This window comes from Myodes glareolus, chromosome 6 (assembly GCF_982192425.1).
Source record: "Myodes glareolus chromosome 6, mMyoGla1.1, whole genome shotgun sequence".
NCBI classification, from domain to species: Eukaryota; Metazoa; Chordata; class Mammalia; order Rodentia; family Cricetidae; genus Myodes; species Myodes glareolus.
Genome location: NC_142031.1, coordinates 87112268 through 87135184, shown reverse-complemented (window position 1 = coordinate 87135184; position 22917 = coordinate 87112268). Strand labels below are relative to the sequence as shown.

Sequence of the window (22917 nt, the reverse complement as noted above, 5' to 3'; positions counted from 1 at the left end):
AATGTGGAGGGCAGTCCTATGGCACAGAGTATGTCATACCCCGGGCCCACAGCCCCACAGAATGCATCCAGCACAGGAGAAACCGAGGATCATACTATTAGGGACTCCTGCTGAAGAGGAGTCTCGTGACCTGGGGCTGTGACAACCAACCCTAAGCTAGTCTAACTAGAATCTATGTCCCATAGACTAAGGAGGCCCACATGTCTCCGCTGGGCACCAAGGGTGTTCTAGAACTTCCACTTGTGGGTTCTAGATACAAATCTTGGTTGATGCCCCACACTTCCCTTCCACACCCCTATTCACCACACATACAACACACACACAAACACAATGATTTGTTTTAGGGTCTTGCTATTTTGTCCTGGAACTCGTTATATAAACCAGATTAGTTTCGGACTTGTGGCAATCCTCCTGCCTCTGGTTCTGGAGTGCTGGGATTACAGACATGCAGCACCTTGCCTCGTACAATGTTCCTTTTGTTTTGTTTGGTTTGTTCAAAGCCGTCTTCCTCTCCTTTATGCTCCCAGCATGAGGATTCCTGCTGTGTTTCTGGCTTCTTTCAAGTCTTCTATCTTCCTCTTTGCTGGTCAGTAGCAGGGCAGCAGGGGCAGCTGGCCTGGACCGCTTCTTCTGCAGCTGGGAAAGCCGGACATAACTCCCATCCAACTGCTATTTGATCCTCTGCCTTCTCCCCTGCTCCATTTTAGCCTCCTGAAGGAGGTTCTGATATCAAAGTCCATCAACATTTTCTCCCTAAGGGACAAGAAAGGACTGACTTGGAGAGAAGGGAATGAGAAAAATCAGGACAAGTCTGGGAAACGAAGAAGGCATTGGCTATTTCGATCCCATCACAGATGTCCGCATAGGACAGTGCCTCCATTATCAGCGAATTCTGAGGACATTCTCACATCCGTGCAATGCCTAGTCTAAAGGGAAAGCTGACCACAGCCCACTAGAGGGTAATACACAAAGAGAAAATGCAAGGGAACTCCCTAAGCCTCAGGATCGGAATGAATTGAAGCATTCAGTGTGAAGGCGGGAGCTGCAGAAAGACAGAAACATGGGATGCTGTTTGGGAGGTTAAAAGGACAAAAGAGGAAAATCAAATCAGCTAGCCCATACACCATGCATGTGAGTAAAGGACCCCCCCCAAAAAAAGTTTGATCTATCATAGTACTATAGACATTTCCCTTTGTGCTGTAGGTGTTATACCATGAAAGAAAACTAATTCGAACTTGATTTGGCTTTTTAGGAGTAGAGAGTAAAATTTATAACTTCAGCCTTTGATATATTTGTAAATATATCAAAAATACTGAATAGAAAAATGGGCTGGGGGGTGATGGTGCACATCTTTAATCCTAGCATTCGGGGGGCAGAGGCAGTTGGATCTCTGTGAGCATGAGTGGTGTGGGAGAATTGTCTGTATTCTGTCAATCATATTTTAATAAAACACTGATTGGCCAGGCAGGCAGTATAGGCGGGAAAGCCAGACAGGAAGTAGGGGTGGAGCAAAGAGACTGGGAGTTTTCTGGGACACAGAAAGTTCCTCAGCCACTCCTGCGCAGATCACTGAAGAGGCAGCATGTAACTTGCCCAGCTGAGAAAGGTACGGAGCCATTATGGCTAACATAGATGAGAATAATGGGTTAATATAAGTTATAAGAGTTAACAAGAAGCCTGACCTAATGGGCCAATCAGTTTATAACCTTATGGAGTCCTGTGTGTAATTTCTCTTTGGGATTTGCCGGCTGTTGGGGTACCGGGCGGGACGGAAACCTCAACAAGCCGGCCCTCATGCTACACATGAGGCCAGCCTGGTCTACAGAGTGAGTTCCAGGATGGCTGGCCAAGGCTGCTACACAGAGAAATCCTGTCTCAAAACAAAACAAAAACAAAAGAGAAAGGAAAATTTGGATTTTCCAAGCATCTTTGACCGCAGTCCTTTTTTTAAACCATGAAACATGATTAAACGGTGACCTATGAAACACAAGCCCTAGTGAGCCACGAATGTGTTCTGGGTTGTTGAAAAGACTGGCCTCATGGTAAGAATGTAAACTGAACAGAAAAGAAAACGGCCTGGCTTTAGAAAATACAGTTAGAGATTCAAACAGGGCTTGAGGTGTGGACTGTACCCGAAAGAGAGTAGAAACTATAAGTACTGGCTGAATGGAGGGTCTCAGGTTCCTTTTGTTTTCGTTTGTTTTGTTTTGTCTTTGACACAGGGTCTCATGTAGTCTAGGCTAGCCTCTAACATTGTACATAGCTGATTTTGAACTCCTGATCCTCCTGCCTCTACTTCCCAAGTGCTGGGACTATAGGTACAGAACCATGTGCCTGGCTTAGGAGAATGCATGTAGGGGAACAAAGCTGCCTCACTAAGGCCTAGAGGAATGGGGATGCTGACTGAAGTCCCCTGTCTATCTAGGTTTCTACTTAATCTTCGTCTTTCTTCTGCCCCATCCCTCACTTTCCTCCCTTTGTCTGTCTGCCTCTCTCTCTCAAGCCCCACCCAGAATTCACATGCTGTGGGTCTAGCCACATCAGAAACTCTCTGCTTCTCCTTCAAGTTGGGTTTCAGAATTTTGCTGAGTGGCATGGGACCCACCTAGTAACATCTAGGAAAGATAGTTTGAAAATACGAGCACAGCTATGGGAAACTTATTCAGGAACTTTAGGGTCAGGGGAAGTGAGGTAGATCTCCAGGAAATGCTATCTACTGTAAAGTCCAATGTTTTGACTTTATTTTTTTAACTTTTTAATTAAAAAGTAATATATTTTGATAATATTCTTCCTCTGCTCCACTCCTCCCAAATCTTCCCCACTAACTTTATGTTCTTTCTCTCTCTTAAAAAAAAAAAAGCTGGTCAGTGGTGACCCACATATTCATACATTAATTCCAGCACTTGGGAGGCAGACACAGATGAGTCTCTGAGTTTGAGGCCAACCTGGTCTACAGAGTGAGTTTCAGGACAGAGAAACTCTGCCCCCCCAAAAAAAAGAGTCTGTTTGGTATTGGCCAACCGCTCCTCAGCCTAAGGCCTGCCCGGAGTGTGGTTGATATTCCCAGTGCCACCCCATTGAAGAAAGCTGATTTTCCCCTCTCCCAACAGCTATCCATTGCAAACAGCTTCTTGGTTAGCAATGGGACTTTGTAATATTCTGTTTAAATTGAAATTATACTCTGGAAGAATTGAGAAGGGAGCAGGTAACTTGCAGACAAGTGGGAATCTAAGATGATTTAAAGCAATTTTATTAGTTGTCTGTGTATTTATCCCTTTCCCAAAGCCCCACAGTTCCCAAATCCTGGAAGAATCCATGGTGAAGGGAAGCAGGATCCCATAGTGGTGGGGAAACGAGACCTGAGATTAAGACACCTGTACAGTGTTCTCACGTGTCCCTTAGTGACAGAAAACTTTCTGAGAAGTGCATGGTTAGGCAGTTTCACCAGTGTATGAGTATCACAAGTCAGACTAGATGGCCAGTCACGGCACCTGGTCTCATGATTGGATGACAGACACAGTAAACATCACAAGGATGTGACTGCTGTCAAAAAGACCCATCATGCATTCTTGTAAGTCAGAGCACACTCTCAAGTTATTACAAAACCGGGGACATAGTTGTGTCTTGTTATAAGCATTATATACAGTACACAATGACATACGGTGTGCTAACACACACCTAGCAAGGTCTGCCTTTACCGGCATCACCAAGACTATAGAAGTGATGGGAATTCTTCAGCTCGTGGGTACTGACTGTGTGTTCAGTGGTAGAGTCCTTGACTACTAGATGCAAAGCTATGAGTTCATTTCCTATTCCCAAGGGAGAGCAAGAAGGAGTAGGGGGGAGGGCAGGGGAAGGAGAAGAGGTGTTTCAGCTTCGCTGTGCTCTTATGAGACCAGCATCATATTTGTCCAAAACGTGTTGTACATGACTGTATTGAGGATCTGAACATGCTATATGACCTTCCTGTCCCTCTATTCTCATCTGTGTTCTAAGTGTCATGAGAACTGAATAAGAAAACATATGTAAAACACATAATGCCCTCAATAAATTAGCAACATATTTTTATTTGTTGGTTTGGGTTTTGATTTTGTTATTTTTGTTTTGTGCTTGTTTTATTTGTTTTTTGTTTGTTTGTATAGTTGATTTGGTGTTCTGGTTTTGGTTTTTGTCTTTTTCAAGAAAGAATTTCTTTGTGTAACCCTGACTGTCCTGGAACTAGCTCTGTAAACCAGGCTGGACTCGAACTCACAGAAATCTGCCTGCTTTTGCCACCTAAATGCTGGAATTAAAGGTCTGCACCACCACTGCCTGGTCTGTTTTGTTTGTTTATTTGTTGGATTGTTTTTTAAGATGAGACCTCACTATGCAATACTGGCTGCCCTGAAAACTTGCTATATAGACCAAGCTGGCTTTGAATGCACAAGAATCTGTGTCCTGAGTGCTAGGATTAAAGGCATACGCCACCACACCCAACATAGCAACATAATTCTTAATGACAATGAAATAATGGGAGAAATTTCTATCAGCGGAACTGAATGTACTTGATAAACTTAACAAAAGGAAGATGGATAAACGCAAGGGCCCGTGGTCAGCTTGGCTCACCAGCTCTCCCTGTGACTGTGTCACTGGAGCTGGGGTTTGGGAGAGAAACAAGACCCACGAAGGTTTGCTGGCGCCAACGGGACTTTAGAGATCAGGGGCCACTTGAGCCACTCACATTCCCTTTTATTCCTAGAGATTTAATATCTACCTACCTAGTAAATGGCCATGATTGAAGAAAAGAGGACAAGAAAAAGAATGGCTTGCAGCTGGCCCTCAGCTTTAGATAATCAGGGCTTCAATGCTTTTTACACACAAAGGAGACCATGTGTAAAACATTAGCTAAATGCAGATATAAATCTAGTCTTTGACCAGTCCAGACCTAATCAATATCCTTTTCCACACCCTTTGAACTTTGAGTCTTCTGGCAATAAACAACAACAACAAAAATTCCAAACCCCATCCAAATCCGTAGTCCAGACATCCCAGCTTCAGCTCTCCTTCCTGTCCCACACTGCTGACATCTCAGCTCCTGTTACCACGTTCATTCCAGCGGCGATTCACATTCTTCTGGAAGAAAAAAATAGATGCTTGAAAGACAGAAAATTGCTCTTGTAATCACTTAATAAGGATTCCTGGACCGGAATACAGAGCCACGAACATGGATTTATGCTGAACCTTCATGAATTCCTTTCCCTCAGTTATTCTCATTGAACATGATGGTGTGCTCATTTAACTAGCAAGGTGAACGGAGAAAGGAGATTTAGGTTTTTACAAAAACAGAGGGAGTTCTTTTCATTTATTTGTTTTCAGTGTGTGTGTGGATGTTTTGCCTGCATATATGTCTGTGCACCACACACATACCTGGTGTCTACTGAGTGTAGGAAGAGGGCATGGGATCTCCCAGAACTGGAGTTGTGATCCACCATGTGGGTGCTGGGAGTTGAACCCAGGTCCTCTGGGAGAGAAGCCAGTGCTTCTAACCGTTGAACCATCATCTCTCCAGTTCCTACAATAAGAATTTTGATTGAAATATAAACACATTAAGAGTACTTTGTTGGGGCTGGAGAGATGGCTCAGCAGTTAAGAGCACTGGCTGTTCTTCCAGAGGACCCATGTTGACTTCCCAGCACCCTCATGGCAGCTCACAACTGTCTGTAGCTCTAGTTCCAGGGACCTAGCACCCTCACACAGACGTACATGTAGGCGAAACATCAACGCACATAAAATAAAAATAAAGATAATGTATATAAAAATATACATTATAATATACATCGTGTGTTTTGTGTGTGTGTGTGTGTTTGTGAAATGTGTTTGCTTAGTTTCATCAGTTTTAGGTAGAATTAAGTTACTTTATTTCCTTCCCCAAAATAATTGATTTGGAAAAAAAAAATAACCCTCATGCAATTTGACTTACAGAGTAGAAGGGGAATTGAGTAGTGGGTGCGAGAAACCTACCCGTGCCACAGCCAGTTCCCTGGGAAGATTCACGGCCTTGTCTCAAGACCATCCTGAGCTCATTCTAGCACGGGACTCTGAATCACTGGAAGCAAGTGCTGCTGTTTCCAGGGCTATCTTTGCCTCAAAAAGGAGAAAAGTCAAGACATGCAACCTAATCCTCTCACTATCTGGAAAAGAGATCAACCCATTTGTCACAAAAACGAAAATCAACAGCTAGGTAAATACTTAGGGTGAGCGTCTCCTACCTCAATAGCCCTGCATTTTGAAAGTGAACGAAAGCAGACATGCACGAGTGGTTGGATGTAATAGGAATAAGGTGGTTTGGTTGGGTTAACTGAACAACCCACACAAAATATGTTGTGAGTTCTTTCAGGATAAGAGGAATATACATATATATATATATATATATATATATATATATATATATATATATATATATATATCCAGCAATCTCTCTCTCTCTCTCTCTCCCTGTGTGTGTGTGTGTGTGTGTGTGCGCGCGCGCGCATGTCTGTGAAAAACAGAGGTCAGAGTTAGGTGTCTCCTGTTGCTCACCACTTTAGTTTTTGACACAGGTTCTGGAGCTTCAGCCATCTCAGCCAGACTGTCTGGTCGGTGAACTCCCAGGATCCACCTGTCCAACAGCTCAGGAGTTGCAGGTGTTGTGTCCTTTCTGGGCACCTACATGAGTCCTAGGGATGTAAACTCGGGCTTTCATGCTTGTGTAGCACGCTTTTACCTGCTGGGCTATGTATTTCCTAATTTCAGGCAATGCCCAGCATGTGTATTTTTCTTCCCAGATGCATAAGCACTTCCATGAAGAAGAGTATTCATGACTGTATAATTGAGGGCAATGCTAAGACGTTTCCTCGTTTTGATTTGAATGGCCACCTTTATGAATTGGGGTCATCATGCCCTTTTACGGTGTCCCAAGACTCAGCTAACAGCACCAGTCTTAACCAGGGAGAAGCTGTTCAGATGCAAAATCTTGGGTCCATCTCACTCTCTGCCTCACAATCACATCCTAACAGGTGACTCACATACACACTCTAAGTCATTCCCCTGCCTCTGAGCAAAACTGGATTCCCAGATAGACCAGCCTCATTCATCCATTGTCAAATCGTCTATGGCGTGTCCTGTTTGAGTCCTTGAGAAGAAAGAGGAGATGCGCTCATTTAAGAAAGTCTCAGCTCCCAGAGTCAACAGCTTCATCGATACATTCAAGTGTCTATTCTTGGAAACCCTGAAGACAGGGTCACAGGAAGGGAAGCAGACAACGGGTTCATATTACAACCTCACATACAGAAAGAGCAGTACAGAAGCTTAGCCCATGAAAGAAGGGAGGAGGAGTTTCACCAAATTATCAGATCCAAAATTGTCTCGGCACTGTGGATGATTTATTACTCTAGAAGCTTAAAGGCTTCTCAGGCCCTGGCTATATTTCATTTCAGTGTAGTAACTTTTATCTAATGCTTCCCTGTGGCCTAAAACGAATGCCTAGGAATTACCACAGTGAAACGGGAGGGTGATTTGTACACTCATTCTGTAGCCACTCTGTAAGCTCGCAGCAGGACTGGACTCTTACAGTAGGCGACTCTAGGTGGCTTCGTGGCAGCTCAGCTTGCAGGCCGAAGCTGGGGACTTTGGAGAGTGATGTGTGCATGGTGCAGAGGGTCCTCCATATTAGCTGCACCGTGGAGAGAGTGTGTGTGGTCCGTCTGTCTGTGTCAGTGTCTGTGTGGACACATCAAGACCAGAGGCCAACCTTGGGTGCCATCCCCCTTGTTCTTTTCATTAGCCTTGACCTTGCCAATTAGGTGAGACTGACTGGCCACCAAGCCTCAGAGATCCACCCGTTCCTACATGTGCAGGATCAGAATTATAAATAAGTGCCTGCTTCCACACCCCATATTTAAAAAAAAAATGGGTTCTTTGGGCATGGTGGTCCATGCCTTTAATCTCCTCTATGAGTTCCAGGTCAGTCTGGTTTATGCAAAAAGTGAGTTCTGAGTATTGAACTCACTAGACAAGCATTTTACTCAATGAGCTTTCCCTAGCCCCAGACAAAATTTTCTCAAAACTGCTTTCTTGTGCTATAGTTGACTTACAATAAGCCACAGATATTTAAACAGACACTTGACTGAGCTTTGACATATACTGAAGAAGTCACCACAATCAAGCTACCCACACTCCAGATTTTCTCATACTTCTTTGCAGTCCCCCACCCCACCCCATCCTCAACCACTGATCTGTTTTACTTCACTGAAGATTCGCTTCATTTTCTAGGGTGCTATAGAAATGGAACCACGTGGTGGGTACATTTTGGGGAGGCAAGGGGTACCTTACTAACTTCTTTTAGTCTATGTAACTTTTCTGAGGTTTACCCATGTTGCAGGCATTAACTACATGCCCTTTCTGTTGCTAAGTAAGATTCCATCGTACAGATGAACTACGGTTAGTGTGTGACCATCTGCTGTTGATAGACATTTGGAATGTTTCTTGTTTGTTTCTGTCATGGATGATGCACTAGAAACCTTCATGTCCAAAGATGTGAAAATATGTTCACATGTTTATTTTTGCAAATATGTAGATGTGGGAATGATGAGTTTATTTTTTTAAAGACACGGCCAGACTTTTCTCAAAGTGGTTGTGCTTTGATTTGCCCACCAGATGTGCCTGAGTTTCAGCCACTCAACACCCTAAGGAAGCTGGTATTTCAGTATTTTGTTAGTCACTTGTCTTAGCTAAGGTTTACATTGCTGCAACGCAGCAAACAAACAAACAAAAAATAATACTGAGTTGGGGAGGAAAGGGCTCATTTGGCTCACACTTCCACATCACTGTTCATCATCAAAGGAAGTCAGGACAGGAACCTGAGCAGGACAGAGACCTGAAGGCAGGAGCTGATGCAGAGGCTGATGATGTTGCTTACTGGTTTGCTCCCCGTGGCTTGTTCAATCTACTTTCTTATAGAACGCAGGACTAGGGATAGAAATACTAACAATGGGAGGGCCCTCCCCACCTCCCCACCTCCCCCATCAATCACTAATTAAGAAAATGCCTTACAGCTGGATCTTATGGGGGCATTGTCTCAATTAAGAGTTTCTCCTTTCAGATACCTCTAGCTTGTGTCAAGCTGACGTAAGATTAGCCAGCATGCCACTCTAACAGTATGTACTAGTACCTCTTTGTGGTAGTCATTTAAATTTCCCTAATGGTCACTATCTTCTAGAGTTCCATTGGGTCTATAATATATCAGAGCGAACAGATAACAATACTGAGTCATCCAATTTATGATGCCTAGCTGTATCTACAAGGTTCAGGTTCAGTGAAAAACCCTGTCCATTTTTTTTTTTTTTGGTTTTTCAAGACAGGGTTTCTTGTAGCTTTGGAGCCTGTCCTGGACCTAGCTCTTGTAGACCAGGATGGCTTCTAACTTACAGAGATCCGCCTGCCTCTGCCTCCTGAGTGCTGGGATTAAAGGCGTGTGCCACCACCACCTGGCTCTTATTTTTCTCTTGATTTCTCTTTTAATCTATGAGTTTTTTAGAAGTAAATATAATTTGGTTCCTAAATAGTTGATCATATCCCAGATACCTTGTTTGTGTTCTTTTGCTGTCACTATTTATTTGGGGTGCTGGAAACTGAAACCAGGATCCCACACATGCCAGGCAATCACTGGGCTACTGAGCTGCACTCCCAGCCCCAGGGTGGCTCTCTCTTAATTCCACTGGGATCAGAAAATGCATTTGGTTTAACTTTCATCTTTTTAAATTTCCTAACACTAATTTTATGACCTACAAAGTGTTCTATCTTAGAAGGATATACTTGCTGGTGTCGATTGGGAAATGTCTCCATGTGGGTTCAGTCAAGGAGAGCGTTGTTCCCACGCCCTGACAGATTGTCTGCTACTTGATCTACTACTATGGAGAGAAGAGGGGTGAGAGAAAAGTATTGAAATCTCCAAACAACTTGTGGCTCTGGAGCTCTAGAGTCTGAAACAGTAATGTGCAGCTGTAATCCCAGAAGCAGAGAGGACTGTCCCGAGGCGCGCGACAGCCAGCTAACCCGGCAAAGGCAGCAGTGAGCAGAAGACGCTGCCTCAAGCAAGCAAGAAGGTGAAAACCAACACCACAGGTTGACCTCTGACCTCCATGCTTGCCCACTCACGCAAACACTCATACACACAGAAACGTGCACACATGCACACACGCGCACGAGAAACCGTAGTTCTCTTTATTTCTCCTTTGTGTTTCTGAGCATCCTCAGGGCCTGGCCACATACTCTCCCAATTGGTCCAGGCTCTTCTGCAGGCACAAACCAGGCATGGGGATGTCTTATTAACTCACCAAAGACTTGAATGTGCAGTCAGGCTTGGGGAGCATTTTCTTACATAGTCCCAGTTGTATGTTGAAGAGATGGGGAAGTGAATAGTGGAATCTATTAGAAGCTGGGAACTAAACTGGGCTGTTCTAAACACGGTCTTATCTAATCTGCGTGTCTGCCTTTGAGTAGGCACTATTGACTCTCACTTTAAAGAAAATGGTTGAGAGTTGTCCAAGACACATCTGAATGGAATCTAGCTGGTGTGGAAATCTAAGTTTCCTAACTCAGAGCCAATCTATCACATTTGTTTCTACCCCCTCCCCCACTCCCTCTCCCTTTTGAGCTTTGTTGATTGGCTCAAAGTCTGTTTACATTTCTTTTTTCTTCTTTTCTTTTTGGGTGGTTTCTCTGTATAACAGTCCTAGCTGCCCTGGAACTCACGCTGTAGACCAGGCTGGCCTTGAACTTACAGAGATCTTCCTGCCTCTGTCTCCCGAGTGCTGGAACTAAAGGCGTGCACCACCACTGCCCTGTCCCATTTACATGTCTATCCTGATCTGCTAATACACAGTTTGGGGTTGTGGGAAGAGCCACCTCTAACCCAAACACTAATTGTTCACAGGATCTACCTTAGATTCTGTGCCCTGGAGATGAACACGAAGTTTTTCATTTTTATCTTCCAGGATCTAAGTATCTTGATTCAGCTGACCACACGGTAATCATCCATCTGCCCTTTTCATGCTCCATCCATAATCTAAGATTTAAGTCAGGCTGTGATTAACCCTGACACATGGGCTCTTCTCCAGAAAACCCTTCCAGGCTACCGACTACAAAGCTGTCTCACTCGATTAAAGACTGGCTACCAGGATCGGAATTTGGCCCTGAGCTACCCTAAAAGACAAAATGATGAGAGAAGATTATCTTGGGGGAAGGTAAATGTGTCTCCTGTGTGTAAAAGCTGCTTTGTGTTACATTGTGTCTATGTGCTGTGTCTTTTGTGTCACATTGGTTTTTGTCTTGTTTTGTTTTTTGAGACAGGGTTCTCTGTGTAGTCCTAGCTGTCCTGGAACTAGCTCTGACTCTGCCTCCCGAGTGCTGGGATTAAAGGTGTGCACTGCCACTGCCCTGTGTTACATTGCTTGTGTATGCCTGTGCTGTGCTGTGCTGTGTGTGTGTGTGTGTGTGTGTACATGTTTGCGCATGTGTATGTGTTTGGGAATGCATATGTGTGTGCATGCATGTGGAGGACAGAAACTGACAAACTGACATTGGGTGTCTTCCTAGATAACTCTCCACTTTATCCTTTGAGGCAGATCTCTCACTGAGCCTGATACTCATCAGTATGACTAATTAGCTGGCTAGCCAGCCCCAGGGATCCTGCTATTACAGCCTCCCCAGATCTAGTATGGCAGATGCTCTGGCTGTTTAGACGGATACTAGGGCTCTGAGATCAGATCCTCACTGTGGATTCTAGGGCTCTGAGATCAGGTCCTCACCGTAGATGCTAGGGCTCTGAGATCAGGTCCTCACCGTGGATGCTAGGGCTCTGAGATCAGGTCCTCCTCGTGGATGCTAGGACTCTGAGATCAGGTCCTCCTCATGGATGCTAGGGCTCCAAGATCAGGTCCTCACCGTGGATGCTAGGGCTCTGAGATCAGGTCCTTATCGTGGATGCTAGGGCTCTGAGATCAGGTCCTCCTCGTGGATGCTAGGGCTCTGAGATCAGGTCCTCACCATGGATGCTAGGGCTCTGAGTTCAGGTCCTCCTCATGGATGCTAGGGCTCCGAGATCAGGTCCTCACCGTGGATGCTAGGGTTCTGAGATCAGGTCCTTATTGTGAATGCTAGGGCTCTGAGATCAGGTCCTCATGCTTGCACTTTACTTACTGAACCATCTCTCCAGCCTGGTTTGGTTTTTGGTCTTTTTTTCTTTCTTTCTTTTTTTCTTTCTTTCTTTCTTTCTTTCTTTCTTCCTTCCTTCCTTTCTTCATTTCTTTCTTTTTCCCTCTCTTCCTTCCTTCCCCCCTCTCTCTTTCTTTTTTAGGTGTGTGTGTGTGTGTGTGTGTGTGAGAGAGAGAGAGAGAGAGAGAGAGAGAGAGATTCAAAGTTGTAGTATACTATGATCAATTAATTTCACCAAGGATTAACTTTTAAAAATCAGAAATGCCCATTCCTGAGAGGAGAACAGAAGAATTACAAGTTTGAGGCCAATTCGAACTATAGCCAAACCCTGTCTCAATCAATCAATTCATCATTAAATCCACAATGATGTGAGTCATTCCCCTAGGTAAATTGTTCAGCGGCCTCCAGGGAGAGGGTAGGATAGAAATAAAGAGTAACTTTAAAGACCATGTTCATGTGAGGAGGTGCAGGAAATGCAGTCAGAGTTTTCTGTCCCGCCAGCCAAATAACCACACAGAGACTTATTATTCATCATAAATGCTTGGCCGATCGCTTAGACTTGTTTTTAACGAGCTCTTATAACTTAAATGAACCCATTTCTATTAATCTATGTGCTGCCCCAAGCCTTGTTTACCTCATCTATGAACTTCCCATGCTGCTTCTGGCACCTCTGGCTCCCGACTCTTGTGATTCCCTGACTCTCCTGCCCAGCTCTCGCCCAATCAGCTTTTTATTAACAATGAGTGCAGCACATCTTCACCATGTACAAAAGGATTATTCCACAGCAAGGAGAAAAATGTTTGAGGTACATTTTCCGCTCTTTCTGTCTCGCTCTCCCCTGCCCCTTTTGCTCCTCTTTGTAAATATTCAGCATGAAACTGCGTCCGATTATATTTCTTGTTGAGGGTAAATTACCCAGGTAATTTGAGGAAGGAAGTGTTATTTTGGCTCACAGTTAATTATGACAAAGTTATGGTGGTAGGAGCTTCAGGCACCTGCTCATGTTGTGAAGGCAGAGAGAGATAAATGTTCGTGTTTGGCTCACTGTTTCCTTTCTGTAGAGCCTAGTATCCTAGCTAGGGAATGATACCGCCCACAGTGGACACATCTTTCTACCTCAATTAACCTGACCACAATAATATCCCACAGGCCCACTCTGTCTTCCTAGATTATTCTAGATCTCATCACATTGACAACTGAGTTTAACCATCACAACACCCCACCCCCAAATTGTTTTCTTTGACCTATGACCTATTTTCTATGTATTACCTTCAGATCGCTTTACCTGGGTTACCTCATTATGAAGCAGACACTTTTTTTTGATGAAAACAAGCCCCAGCTACCCTCCTGTCTCTGTCACCCTTCCCCCACAACACTGGGTTTGTAGGCACATATATGACCATGTTCCAATTTTTAAAGAGACGCTGGGCTCTCCAGACTTGGGTCCTCACACTTGCTCAGCAAACACTCTTACACACTGAACAGTCTCTCCAGACCTCTGTGTCATATCTTGATTGATAAAATTAGTTACAATGTATTAAGGCAAAGACATTTAAGCCAACCATGGAAGTACACACATATATATATACTCCTTGTATTCAGAAGGCAGAAGCAAGACTATAGAGAGTTTGAGGCTAGCCTAGGCTATGGGACCCTGTCTCAAAAAAGAGGGGTCCAGGGAAAGATAGTTCCTAAACCATCACTCACTCTCTGTTCTCATAACCTGGAATAGTCCAAACTATGTAAGGTTATCCCATTCTTCATTTCATTGAGACTCACATCCCTCAAAAAAAAAAAATCCACCCTCATCTTATATAAGAAGCCTGTGAAGAAGTCTTCAGAACCTCAAGAATCAAATCCTGGTGCAAACTAAAGACCTACCTCCTGGGACTAAGGTGCCTTAGCTGGCAACAGAGAGATACAACTTAAGCAGCAGCAGGGTTGTGGAGAGGGGTCCAAGCAAGAGAAGATGAAAACATCACTGTTACAGTTGTCCTCTGTAAATGGTTTCTGCAAGTCAGGTTAAGCGAGCCAAGTGGAAAGCCAAACACAGAACAACAGCTGTCGAGGATGTCTCTGTAGACATGGAGCTGGGTGTGGTCACCCCCGAAGCCGACTTCCACCCCACCCTATGAGCCAATGACCCGGCTGAGAAGAGAGCTTCCCATGTTGCCTTCCAGCCCTCCCTGCTGGGCTTCGTGACCATGCTAGAGACTGGCTGCAGGCTACATGATAGTACCACATAGTCCCCTTTCAAAAATATTTTCCCAGAGACACTAGACTTCCGAGAATGCCATCCAGACGGCCAAGATGCAGGAATGACCTAAAGTAGCCACTCACTCCTGACCGTAGCCAAGATTATGAGGTGTGAGTCAATGCCACTATCAGTATCGAAGGGCTGAATGGAAGTGAATGTCTTCCGTGGGTCTTTCCTGCGTTGCACAAGTCAGGAGGCATCCTTTCCCTTCCACGACTTCCTAGCAGCCCTAAGTACCGCACCATGGAGCAGAGGCTCTTCATTGCTCACGTCTCCATTCTTTGTCCAGGAAACCCTGATGACTCCATTCTCCAGAAAGAATCCACCAAGCTCTCTGTGTTGAAGTCATCCTGCAAAAACTCCCTCATCAAATTCTCCACGTTATGATCTCTGCTTCCCTACTTAACCACAGACTCAAAAATGGATCAGATATTGACTTCCGTTTTCTTTCTCTCCTAGCTTTTTAAATCACGAAAAAAATTTCAGACCCACTCAGTGAAAAAGAAATGTACACACAAGAGACAACTCTCTTCTTCTTCCCTGTGGGTACCAGGGGTCAAACTCAGGACATCAAGCTTGTTACCAAAGTACCTTTACCCACTGAAACATCTCTCCATCCCTTAACTGAACTTTGTGTGTGTGTGTGTGTGTGTGTGTGTGTGTGTGTGTGTCGCTAACTGTCCTGGAACTCACTCTGTAGACCAGCCTAGCCTCAAACTAACAGAGATCCACCTGCTTCTGCCTCCCAAGTGCTGGGATTAAAGGCGTGTGCTGTCACTGCCCAGTTCTTAGGTGAACTTTTAAGACGCATATCAGAAATGGAGCATCGCTTCATTCATAAGTACTTCAGCATCCATCTCCAATTATTAAGGGCTTTTTCCCCTCTAACAACCTCAGCAGGAGCTACTATTTACTTAATAACAACTGGTTATCTATATTAATTCAATGAACCATGGAAACTCTTTATACTTTTTAGTTCATGAAATTTCAGTCAACAGAGCAATACTTGGGCTTATAAACTCTCCTGGCCAGAAATGCCCTGGCCCTAAGAATATTGGCATTTGAATTTTCCTAGTGAAGAGAGGGGCTTGAGCAACCTAGAGTAAGAAATAGATGGGAAGCCTACAAAGCTTGGAGCGGGAGGGGACGGTGACTGGCAGGCAGGGAGGGACTGGCTTTTCTTTGCCCTCCTTTGAATCCTCAGGATACTTCAAAAGGGCATTGGCATAACTTCCTTGTCTGCACATCTGGTGTTTTTCTTAATTACTTTATCATTTAAAGGACTATTGACAAACTCCAGGTAAAGGGAGTGCCTTAAAAACAGACCCTGTTCTGCAGAAGCATTTTGAGAAAATTCAGTATCTGTGTTCAGTGTATGGAACCAGCAGGAACTGGTCTTCACACACAGTAATCAGAGTGAAGAGTTTTTATTTTTTAATTTTATCTTTTTCTGGATCCTCGTCCTTTATAGTCAGTCTCACACTTCATCTGCCCATCTAGACTTGGGAGAATGCAGAGCAAGGCAGATTCGCCTCAGTAAAAGTGAGGCTTCAAGGTCTGGAGAGATGGCTCAGGGGGTAAAGGCTCTTGGTCATGCAAGCCTTGTGTTCCGAGTTCAATCCCTGGGACCGGCACAGTAGGAGGTGCTGACGGCCTCATGGCTCCATAAAGTTGTCCTCTGACATCCATACTTATACTTACACAGTGACATGTGCACACACACAAACACACATGCGCGTGTGCCCAAAAAATGATAATACAGTCATTTGGTTTTTGTTTGAAGTGGAAGGTCATGCTTGCTGTAATTTGCACAACAAGGCTCACATAGGAGGTTTGCAGGAAGAGGAGAGAGAAGGGCAGAGTAGGAAGCAGAGATGGGTCCCTGGGGACAAGAGTGGTAGAAGAGAAAGGGGGGGGGGGAGACAATGAGGGAGAGAGACGCCCGAGGTGGGCAGGCCCCCTTTTAAAAGGGAGCTAGCAAATGTGCACGAGGTGCTCTTCGTGGCTGCAGCTGAGGACGTGAGGACATACCCCGTCAGGACCCCAAGGGCAGGCCAGTACAGATGCCTTAAATACTCGCAAATCTCACAGCTTTCAGAGAGCCTTTGCCTCAAGGGCAGGCTAATAACCCCAGCCCAAGCCACCAAGATCCCATCGAGATGTCAGGCCACCACCTGTGGCCCGGTCTTCTGACCCAGACCATCTGCCACTTGAGAGTCACACGGCACTGTGGACTTTCCCTCACTAACTCCTGTTCTTTCCTGCTATCACCTTCTTCCGGGTTCCCTTCACTTTATGCAAGAGTGTGCCAGGGGTTAGGTCACTCGCACAAAGGAGCCGCCAAGAGCTGCAGTTGTGGGTGAGGGCTGTGCTGAACAAGATCGAACACAGGCTGATAAGCGGGGCCGGCATGACACCCAGGCCTCGCTAAGACAAGCTCGGTTCCTTCTGCTTTGCTTCCTCCACTAGAAACACGTTTGGGGTGTCTTCATAATTCTCCCACTTCCCACATTGCTCTTCTCAGGCACTCAATTGTTAGGTAGGGCTTCCCTGACCATCTGGCATCAGCAAACAATCCATTGCCACTGCCGAGCCCCTTAGTCTTCCTTGTCTGTCTCTATACCCCTTATCACGCATTTATTATCACCTGCCATTGCCGTACCACACCCACTCAACACACACCCAGAGTGGGATGCACACACCAAGAATTCTTGTAAGCGTGGAAGGTCTCCTTGCAAAACAAAGACTTCCTTTTCTTCTGCCAAACCAGGTCACCGGTCACGGACTGCTGCCTTGAGGAGAAAAGGCACTTTGGTGAATGCTCAGGGAGACGCAGATATGCCTTCCAGAGCCTGTGTGTGCCCCAAAGTCCAGCTGCTCTGGTGGCAAGACCTCTTTTCTAAACCTCTGTCCCCTAAGAAGGCGACAGACCGTGTGTCATTTGTTCCTGAACTTTGTCACTGCCCTGCAGCGATCTACGTGACCTTTCCCAACTGCTTGCCGTCGACAAACGTTCAGGCACGTAGGCTTTCAGAAAAACCCATCCCTCTGGAGCTGCACCTCAGAAAGGTGTTCCTTCAACAACACCAAGATTTATTACTTTCTTCCCCCACAGAAAAACCACAGGAATATTTCCTTCTTGACTACAGCAGTGAGTTCCAAGTTTCATTAAAGAACCAGCCAGATACTTCCTCCTCAGTGGCGTGGGAAGACTTTACGACAGAAAGTGTTTGAAACCTTCCCTCTGCACACCTGCCTCATAACCTCACTCTCTTTCGAAAGGTCTTCTTCTGTTTCCCCAGGGTCAGGGTTTTGTGACTGCCTCCCCCTGCAGCTGGGGCTCCGGGTCCCCCTCTCCATTAATAATAGATGGTTCTTATTGCATTGCACGCCTGCCAGAAACCAGGCATGGCAATTTACAAATTGGCTTGGTTTTTTTTTTTTATGGTGGTGGTTGTTTTTAATTTTTATGTATTGCGCCAGGCGGTAGGAGCGCATGCCTTTAATCCCAGCACCCAGGAGACGGAGGCAGGCAGATCTCTGTAAATTTGAGGTCAGCCTGGTCTACAGAGCAAGTTCCAGGATAGCCAGGGCTACACAAAACTCAAAAAACACAACACAACAAAACAAAACAAATTATGCATTGCATGCAATGTGGAAGTCAAATGACAACTTTGTAGAGTTGGTTCTCCTACTTTTCTTTCTTTCTTCCTTTCTTTCTTCTTTCTTTTTTTTCTGGGCACTAAACTCAGGTCATCAGGCTTGTATGGCAAGTCACCAAACCAAATGGCTGGCCCTTGGCTCAAGATTTTAACCAATGTGTCTCTGCCTGGATGGTTCCCGTACTTACAGCAAAGTCTGCCTCTCTGCTTCCGCTGACACACGTCACCTTCCTCCTGTGCATTTGCAGAAAGGGAGTTGGTTTTCCATTTGCCAGGCCAGTCCCTGCTAGCCTGATCTGCTTTCACCTGCTTCTGATCTGCATGCCAGGTACTATGGACTCTGTCCTATGACTCAGGGCTGCCACCTTCCCTAGTTGTGACACTGATGGTGGCCTTAGGGCCGCATTAGACAGAATACCGATCCCCCAAGAAAGCCTACATGGCGGAACTTGTGAGTCTGTTTCCTTTAATGGACTTGGCGGACGCGATTAAGTTAAGGACCTTGAGATGGAGAGATTACCCTGGATTAGCCTGGGAAACAGGATGTAGTGGAAAGTCCTTATATGGGAAGAAGGAGAGCAGAAGAGCCAGAATCTGAACGAGGATGGCAGTGAGGCTGGAGGGGCCAAGGAATGCAGACAGTCTTTGAAATCTGAAAAGATCAAGAGAATATTTGCCTTGGGATTCGAAACTCCTGAAGAATTCTGCCCCTACTAGTGCCTCCATTTCAGGTTTTAAGACTCCGAGATAAGGAAACTAGTTACAAATGTGTTTTCCCTCACGAAGTGTGGAGTATTGAACGCCTGCAATACAGGAAACTGATAAGAAAGCCCTGGAGGGAACCCAGGCTGTTTAAAGTAGACAGAGCAGTGGACACAAGGGACAAAACTCTGCTGGGCAGTGGTGGTGCACGCCTTTAATCCCCAGCACTTGACAGGCAGAGGCAGCTGAATTTCTGTGAGTTCGAGGCTAGCCTGGTCTACAAAGTGAGTTTCAGGACAAGTAGGACTGTTACACAGAGAAACCCTGTCTCGGGGGGTACGCGGGGCAGGGGAGACCAAACTCCAAACCCTTACCTAGAAGACTACTTTTCAGTGAACCCTTGTCCCTGTTCCCCAACAGATAACCTAAAGACCCAGCTGGTATTCACCAGCTCAGTCATTGAACTCCCAGTCCCTCAGGAATGACATACATGGTTAGCTACCCCCAGGTTGAGCCATAGCAAATCTAAGGTCTCTACATCCTGTTCTTCCCAGAATTTCTCTGCCAGCATAAAGTCAAGAACATCCCCATCCTCTTAGGTTCTTCTTAGAGGCAGGAGTGGGAAAAAACAGCCACACTCTAAATCTATTAGTTATCCACTTTTGTTAAAGGGAACTATATTCAATCCTCCCATAGTAAACTACTGAGAATGGGATTTTTCTTTTTCTAATTCTAGGATGGAACTCCCAAGCCCCAAGTGCATATATGCCTTTTTAAAAAAAAATGCTTAAAAAAAATTTAAAAAAAAAAATTGAACCCAGGACATCTTGCACACTAAATCCACATTATACCGCTGGACAAAACCTTCAGCCAAAATACCGCTTTCTTAAATTTTTATTACATTTATTTGTTTATCTGCACATGTGTGTGTTCAGATGAATGACACAGCCTGAGCATGGAGGTCAGAGGACAACTACAGGGGGCCATCTCTCTTTCACCATGTGGGTCCTGGAATCGAACATGTCAGGTCGGCAGGTTGGCAGCAAGTAAATTTACCCATGAGCCATCTGGACAGATAATCTTATCTTTGTACTTTTTTGCTGCTGCTACTCATTTTGGGTTTGTTGTTATTTTAAAATTACATGTGTTTGTGCCCATGAGTCCGAGTACCTGCGGATGCCAGAAGAGTGTGTTGGGTATCCTGGCACTGCTGATACAGGCAGCTGTGAGTCTCCTGACTTGAGTGCTGGGAACCAAACTCTGGTCCTCTATAAGATCAGCAAGGGCTTTTAACCACTTAAGCCAGATCTCCAGCCACTGTTTGTTTTTTTTTTGAAGCAAGATTTTAAGCAGGCCAGATTAACTTTGAACTCAGCTATATTCCTGAGGATGACCTTGAACTACTACTGATCCTCCTCCCTCTGAACGCTAACAGGCCCTGGCATGCTTGGCTTTATTAGGTGCTGGGGATTGATCCCTACGGTGTTATGCGATTTAGATAAGTTCTCTTCTAACTGAATTACATCCTGTTTGCTTGTGGGGTTTTTCTTTGCTTTGTTTTCTGGTTTGTTTTGTTTTGATACTGACTGTGTGGCTCTTCCTTGCCTAGAATCTACTATGTAAAGAGGCTGGTCTTGAACTCATGATCCTTCTAACTCAGCCTCCTGAGTTCTGGGATCATAGACACATACTTCCGAAACGAGGCAATAATTTTTTTTTGAAGGGGAGAGTATGACCACAGTCCCCACCACCACAATTATGCAGTCAAGTTTCCTGCATTTGGGGAAATTGCGGGAGTCAACACATCCTGAGTGGAATAGCCTCGCCCTGGGTAAACCACCTTCATGATCATGATGAGGATAGGCAGTACCTTTTAAAAGCAAAGCAAACAGCACCCCTTATTTATTTATTTATTTATTTATTTATTATTTGCCAGGAAGGGGCACATTCCTGCCGTGGCCTGAATGTGGAGGTCATAGGTCAAGGAGTCAGGTCTCTCCTCCCAGGTGGGTCCCAGAGATAGAATTCAGGCAGTCAAGCTTGGAGACAAGTGTCTGTGTCTGCTGAGCTATCTTGATGGCCCATGAACCTCTTTGTTATCAGTGGCCCTTTCCTCAGCATCATGTTTTTTTCCTTTTCTTCTTTTTTCTTTTCTATTTTTTTAAAACTAACCAAGAACCACGGTAATCTTGGTCCAGCACCAGCACCTTGAGCTAATTACTTCAATTAAAGCAAACTCCAAACTCTGGGCATTGAGGAATTTCACAAGGAAGAATTGTTGGCTGTAGAGTCCAATTAAGCTTGCCACCATTCACTATACAATGCTGGTTGCAGAGTAATTATTGTAATATAAATAATGATACTTTTTGTATGCATTTATTGGGTGCCAGGAACTTCATTAAATGTGTTACCTTAGTTCACTGAGGCTTTACCCATGAGGTTGGGATGGTTATTATCTACATTTTACAGATGAAGAGATTGAGGGGATGGGTAGTGAGGAAACTATTTGAGGATCATACTGTTAATAGGTGGTTAATGGGTGGTGAGGTCAGGGCAGAGACAGGGTTGCCTGACAGCCACGCCCCCAGCACCTCTGCCTGCTCCCAGTGCTTGAGTGATAAAAGGCTTTCGAGTGTAATACGTTAGGTTTCCATTCCCAGTTTAAAGGCTCATGACCAATTTGACAACTGTGGGACTTATAGATAGCTCCCCCATTCCCCACTCCTGCCCAAGACATTTTCTCTGTGTGGCCCTGACTATCCTGGAATTCACTCTGTCGAACAGATTGGCCTCGAACTCACCAAGATTTTCCTGTCTCAGTCTCCCGAGAGCTGGAATTAAAGGCATGTGCCACCACCACCCAGCTATCTTTAGATAGACTTTTAAAAAAGCAAACAAGCAAACAAAAAACCTGAAAATCTGGGAAGCAGTGTGTGTGTCTGTGTCTGTGTGTGTGTGTGAATTGCATCTAATTGAGATGATAAATTTGGAGATTTGTGGTTTATAGTCAAGAACAGTGTAGAGACTGGTGGCAACATTTATTCTGAAAGTGTCGAGGACTGCCACCTCCATTTATAAGCCTTTAATAAATGAGAGTCTAAAATACTCAACTTGAATCCCAGTAGAGACTACAAGCCAAGAATGCCTGGCTTACAAAATAACGGGGGCTGACTCTTCCCGAGTTACCATGCACAGAAGCAACACTTGGCAGAATCTGAAACAAAAGATTTTGATCCTGTTCCTACCAGTGCTTCCAGAAAAGGAAGCAAAACAAACTAAACCAAACTTGGTTGCTTTATCTACTACTGAGACCCGGACCCTCTTGGGAGAGAATCCCACCCAGCTCTCTGCCCAGGAAACTCAGCCCCAAGTACCCACGTGCAGAGTAGGAAATTTCTACCCCTACTTATTTTATTTTCTGCAGTTCTATTTCTGGGGGAGAATTTCCACATATAACCCAGCTGCTGCCCTGACACCATCTTCATTGAGTAATTCATGGTGATGTCACACTAGCCAGGCGCTAAGGGAAGCCCTGCTTTTATGGGTTGGCTCTTAATTTAGGAATTTTTATTTTCTCACTTCCCTCCCTTTTTTTTTTTTTTTTCCTCTCTCGCTGGACTGCACAGCTTTTGAGGCAAGATGCCTGAGCGGTGAAGTGTTGCTTGCTTTTGAGAGAAGGAATTCCTGCTGGTTGAGAGGCAAATGGTTGAGTGAAGGCAAAATGTTTGCCTTTAATAGAACATCTTAATTGGATAGCTGGCTCGGGAGGAAGGATGTGTGGGCCTGCTGTGGGTTCAGTTGCTCCTGGTACAGCCAGGGCTGAGATGACAAGATGAGCGGGGGACACTAGGTCTCGTAGCCACTCCCTGGAGTCTGTAGAGCCACCCGCCTCCTCCCTGGCACCTGAGGAGCTACATCTAACCCACACGGTCACCTTTCTCCCTTACTTCTCAGCTACGAGACAGCAAAGGCAAGTTTGGCAAAGTTCCCCGTAAAAGTCTAATCCAAACATCATGTCCGCTGAGCTCAGCGGGGGTGACTCATGCGCAGTGCTGTGTGAGGCCA

General features: G+C 45.1%; 2 long non-coding RNA genes across 2 annotated transcripts in view; one reads left to right on the top strand and one right to left on the bottom strand.

The window, feature by feature from the left end:
* Positions 1-334: 334 nt before the first annotated feature.
* LOC125388261 (uncharacterized) lies at positions 335-18566 on the bottom strand. Its single transcript, XR_015002387.2, has 4 exons — positions 18339-18566; positions 17171-17280; positions 5001-5112; positions 335-753 (listed from the first exon to the last, which is right to left on the bottom strand). It is a non-coding gene; the product is annotated as an uncharacterized LOC125388261 (long non-coding RNA).
* Positions 9397-22917, top strand: part of LOC146894328 (uncharacterized) — a 28840-nt gene continuing 15319 nt past the window's right edge. The window contains exons 1-3 of the long non-coding RNA XR_015002386.2: positions 9397-10121; positions 11013-11044; positions 11136-11261. This is a non-coding gene — a long non-coding RNA (uncharacterized LOC146894328). The remainder of the gene's footprint in view (positions 10122-11012; positions 11045-11135; positions 11262-22917) is intronic.